We start from the raw sequence: 5,991 nt of genomic DNA on the forward strand, positions 1-5,991 counted from the left end.
ACTCTGTGATAGTGTTATTATGGAAATTTACCTTAGGAGATATATAGTGATAGTAGTAGTAGTAGTAATTAGTATATCTATTTTGATTTTATTTCCAAATTAAGCTATAATTTATTTTTCTCATCATCATCAGGCATAAATAAAGTAGTGGATTTTTTTAGAATAAAGAAGTAATCTGTATTTTTCGAGTTCTTAATAATAAAAATTATAATTAATTATGTGTGGTGGCAATACTCTTTGTTCTCTGAATGAATGCTTGAACAGTGCATAACTTGTACTTTGAATTTGATGAATATTGGCTCCTGAAAGAATGAGGAACACGAAAAATATTATTGATGACCTGAAAAATCATGAAATTGATTCTTGAAGCAAGAAAAAGCAGTCCATTCAAAAAAAAAAAAAGAGAGAAGGAGCAGTAGAAAAAGCCAATAGCCCTTAAAACCAAAAGGCAAGGGTAAAAAGGATCCAAGGCTTTGAGCATCAGTGGATAGGAGGGCCCAAGGAAATAGTTCCAGGCCTAAGCGGCTAAACCAAGCTGTCCCTAACCATGTGCTTGTGGCATGCAGGTCCAAGTTACAAACTTGAGACTGAGTAGTTAAAGTCGTGATCCAAGGCAAAAAGAGTGTGCTCAAGAGCTCTGGACACCTGACGTGATCCAAGACCAAAAGAGTGTGCTCAAGAGCTTTGGACACCTCTGACTGGGGACTCTAGCAAAGTTGAGTCACAATTTGAAAAGGTTCACCTAGTCATGTGTCTGTGGCATTTATGTATCTGGTGGTAATACTGGAAAACAAGGTGCTTAGGGCCACGGCCAAGACTCATAAAATAACTGTGTTCAAGAATCAACATACTATACTAGGAGAATCAATAATACTATCTGAATTCTGAATTCCTATGGATGCCAATCATTCTGAAATTCAAAGGTTAAAGGGAGATGCAAAAACTGTTCAGAAATAAAAAGCTACAAGCCCCGCTCATCTAATAAGAATCTGAGCTTCATTTAAAACTCTAAAATATTATTACTTCTTAATTTCTGTTAAAACCTATTTTATTTATCTAGTTGCTTGAGGACAAGCAACAGTTTAAGTTTTTTGGGGGTAATTTCATGTAGATTTTAGCATGTTTTAATTAGTTTTTAGTAGAATAATATTAGTTTTTAGGCAAAAATCATATTTCTAGACTTTACTATGAGTTTGTGTGTTTTTCTGTGATTTCAGATATTTTCTGGCTGAAATTGAGGGAGCTGAGCAAAAATCTGATTCAAAGGCTGAGAAAGGACTGCAAATGCTGTTGGATTCTGACCCTCCTGCACTCAAAGTAGATTTTCTGGAGCTACAAAAGCTCAATTGGTGCGCTCTCAACGGCGTTGGAAAGTAGACATCCTGGGCTTTCCAGCAATATATAATAGTGAACGGCGTTGGAAAGTAGACATCCAGGGCTTTCCAGCAATATATAATAGTCCATATTTTATTCGGGAATTGACGATGTAACTTGGCGTTGAACGGCAAGTACAGGCTGCTGTCTGGAGTTAAACGCCAGAAAAACGTCACGATCCGGAGTTGAACGCCCAAAACACGTTATAACTTGGAGTTCAACTCCAAGAAAGACCTCAACTCGTGGATAACTTTAGTCTCAGCCCCAGCACACGCCAAGTGGGCCCCAGAAGTGGATTTCTGCACCAATTATCTTAGTTTACTCATTTTCTGTAAACCTATGTTACTAGTTTATTATTTAAACAACTTTTAGAGACTTATCTTGCACCTCATGACATTTTCAGATCTGAATTACATACTTTTTGACGGCATGAGTCTCTAAACTCCATTGTTGGGGGTGAGGAGCTCTGCGGCGTCTCGATGATTTAATACAATTCCTTTGTTTTCCATTCAAACACGCTTGTTCTTATCTAAGATGTTCATTCGCTCTTAATTATGGAGAAGGTGATGATCCGTGACACTCATCACCTTCCTCAATACATGAACGTGTGCCTGACAACCACCTCCGTTCTACATCAGATTGAATGAGTATCTCTTAGATTCCTTAATCAGAATCTTCGTGGTATAAGCCGGATTGATGGCGGCATTCATGAGAATCCGGAAAGTCTAAACCTTGTCTGTGGTATTCCGAGTAGGATTCTGTGATTGAATGACTGTGACGAGCTTCAAACTCCTGAAGGCTGGGCGTTAGTGACAGACGCAAAAGAATCAATGGATTCTACTCCAGCCTGATTGAGAACCGACAGATGATTAGCCGTGCTGTGACAGAGCATAGGAACGTTTTCACTGAGAGGATGGGAGGTAGCCATTGACAACGGTGACACCCTACATAGAGCTTGCCATGGAAGGAACCCTGCGTGTGGGAAGAGGACTTCAAGGAAAAGTAGAAATTCAAAGGACAACGCATCTCCAAAACTCCAACATATTTCTCATTATTGCACACTAAGTAACGATTTGATTCTCTCTTATTTTTCTAATAATTTTAAATACTTTGACCTCTTACAATTAAATCCAAATAACCTTATTGGCCTCCTGACTAAGATTAATAAAATAAACATTGATTGCTTCAAACCAATAATCTCTATGGGATCGACCTTTACTCACGTAAGGTATTACTTGGACGACCCAGTGCACTTGCTGGTTAGTTGTGCGGATTACAAATTTGTGCACCAGACATGCTATTGTTTAAGTGTGAAAAGTTTGATAAACCACAATTTTATGGTCAATTTTGGTTGAATTGAATGGATTTTATCAACTTATTTTGCATTTATTCACTGAAATAGCATAGTTTTATGATTACCTCCTAATTGTGCTTAATAATTAAAAACATGTTTTTTAGGCTCTTAAATTGCTAAATTTAATTCGCTTTAATTTCATTTGATGTCTTGATGTGTTTGGTGAGTGACTTCAGGCATAGAAGACAAAGATGGCTTGAAGAAGTAAAGAAAAAGCGTTCAAAAGTGGAGAATTCATAAAGAAATGAAGTTTGGAGTTCCTCATGGTCATGCGTACGCATGCCTTATACGTACGCATCTTTTGGAAGATCGTCAATTTGCGTGTACGTATCCCTCATGCTTACGCATGACTGTTAGCATTTGATTTACTTAAGTAAACATATGGGTCGCAATTTCAGGGCTTTCTTGGGTCCAATTTAACTCATTTCTAAAGTATTTGATGCAATTCTCAAGGAGGATCAAGGGAGAGCAATTAGGGTAGCTTAGGAACATGTTTTATGGTAGTTTTCTAGAGAGAGAAGCTCCATCTTCTCTCTAGAAGTTAGGATTCTTAGCTTAGTTTTTTCTTTAATTTCAAATTTTGATATTGTTCTAGTGTAGTTTTCTTTATATTTTCATGCCTTTATAGTTTAATTCTCTTAGTTTCTCTTGTTAATTTTTCATTTTTGCCACATTTTGTTTTATAAACTGTTGTTGAATTTTGATTTCCTTTAATGCAATTTATATTTTCATGTTTATTCTTGCTCCTTTTAATTGTTGCTATTACTTTCTTATATTTGGTAGTTGTAGATTTTATTATTCTTACAATTTTATCATGTTTTATTTTTATGCCTTCCAAGTGTTTGTGAAAATGCTTCTCTTAGTTTTAGGATAGAATTTTACACTATTGACTTGAAATTGAGTATTTGAGGTGACCTTGAGTCACTAATGTTCTAATTGATTGATAATTTAGAGATTTTAATTAATCCCATTTCTGTTAACGAGTAAGACCTATGAATTGAGATTGATTAAACTCGGTTGAATTATCTTACAATTTAGAGGTTAACTAATAGGGTTTGTTCTTGTAATTGTCATGTCGTAGTTAGTGAGACGGGAGTTGTTGATGTCCAATATTGATTGGTGATATAGGGTTGTTAGTTGTTCTTGTTTCCATTGATGAGTAAGACCTATGAATTAAGAATGATATGTCTATTTGACTTTCTCTCGATGTTGGAGATGACGAAATGGGATTAACTCTAGGTAATCGCCATGTGTTAACCACGAGTTTATGCAAGTATGGAGCCTTGAACCTCCTTAAGAAGTTGGACTCAATGTGCCTAATGCAGAACATGTGCCATGCCCTTGGTGGTGACCATGCACTGTTACTATGAACTATTACTGCATCGATGGAGTTATGGCAGTTAGAAATAATGCCCACGCCATCTCGAATAACAACATATCTGCGCAAATTAGTAAGAAAAAACTTCTTCCACGCATCTGCCGTCTCACCCTCCACGATGGCAAAAGCAATCTGCACAATATTTTTGTTCTTATCTTGTGCCACCGCAACCAAAAGTGCACTTTTATATTTTTCGTATAAGTGTGCCATTAACCTACACAAATGGCTTGCAGTGTCTAAATGCTGTAATACACGGATAGAAGCTCCGAAACACGCGATGGAGAAATCTTACACCATTCGCCTCCTCATTCTCACGATAAACAGGGAGAGTTTTTATTTGAACACGAGACCTTGACATCTTTGCAGTCCTTGCTTTCAACCATATTGATAAAGTCTCGTAAGAAACTTTTCAATCACCAAAAACTCTTGTGACAAATTTCTGCTTTTCCAACCAAATCTTGCGGTAACTTACAGTATAGTTGAACCTGAATTGAACTTTTGCAATAATAGACTTCACCTTTATCGACGGGTCTGTTTCAACCAACGGCCTAATAGCATCTGCAATAGTGCATGAGTCAAACTTGGCATGATCTTGTGAAATCGTCCCCATGGTGTACGTGTATTTGCTATTGTATCTCCTGATCTGCCAACAGCTTTTCTTTCGAATGAAACTAGCTCGAATAAGCTAATCGCACCTTGCACCATACTCTTTGCATTTTGCATAGAATGTTTGCGGCTCAGACTCATACATAGTGTAATCAACTTCTCTAGAGATAGTGTAACTTTTGATTGCAGAGATCACTGACTCTCTAGAACCAAATTCTATTCCAATACTAAATTCACCATCTTCCACCACAACATTGCCTTCACCTACAATATGTGAACCACCGTTAGTCGGTCAAGACAAATAAAAGAAATGGTAGTGGTAACTGTAATTAATAAACATAACATATCTATATAGGCATATTCAGAAAATTTTGTGGCATACATGGCTGTGAGATCCAGAGTTTGCATAAAAGATGGAACACCGAAGGGGTGCTAGTTTACAAGTGTATCTGCTTCATTTTGCACTGCCGGATTACCTGCATGGCTACATTGTCTCCATCATTATTTTTGTCATCGACTTCGTAATTGGCTTCAAACTCTTCTTCATTGTTGTTGTTATCTTCTTCCCAATCTATATCCCCGAGTTTATTAACATTCACATCCTTGTTAACCATGTCCAACCCTGTATGCTATTTAAACCCAACGTACAACTCTATCATCGATCGGCACGTGAAATCGGGTTCGTTAATAAATATAGAACATCTGTTGCATATATGCATCGTCAGAGATGGACATTATTTAAAATTGTATCAGCCCACCTAGGGGTGGCAAAACGGGTCAAACCCGTCGGGCCACGCCCGCCAAATATGTTTAAAAAGGCGGGTCAAGATAGATTTTGGAACCCACCAAATTAAAAAAAATGCCAAATTTGCGAGTTTTGGCGGGGCAGGGCGGGACGGCCCGCTGGGCCAAGTATTTTTATTTTTTTTATTAAATAAAAGAGTGATTACTACTACAAATTAATAATTATATAATTTTTAAAAATATTTTTTATTTTTTATTTTTATTCTTCTTTTAATTATTTACTTTATTTATTTTATTTTACAATTTTGTATATATGCTTAAATTATGTGACTTATTTTTTAAAACAAAGATAGTTCTATTGATAAATATTATTTTAAATAATTTTGTTGAAATTAAAAATTAAAAAGAAGATAGTAAAAAATTTATCTTATAATTTGACTATTTTTTATTTGTATTTAATTTTTTAATTATTAATTTTTTATTAATTTTAATAAATTTTATTTTTCAAAAAAAGAAAAAAAAAGAGTCAAGCGGA

Source organism: Arachis duranensis, chromosome 4 (genome assembly GCF_000817695.3).
Source record: "Arachis duranensis cultivar V14167 chromosome 4, aradu.V14167.gnm2.J7QH, whole genome shotgun sequence".
Lineage (NCBI taxonomy): Eukaryota > Viridiplantae > Streptophyta > Magnoliopsida > Fabales > Fabaceae > Arachis > Arachis duranensis.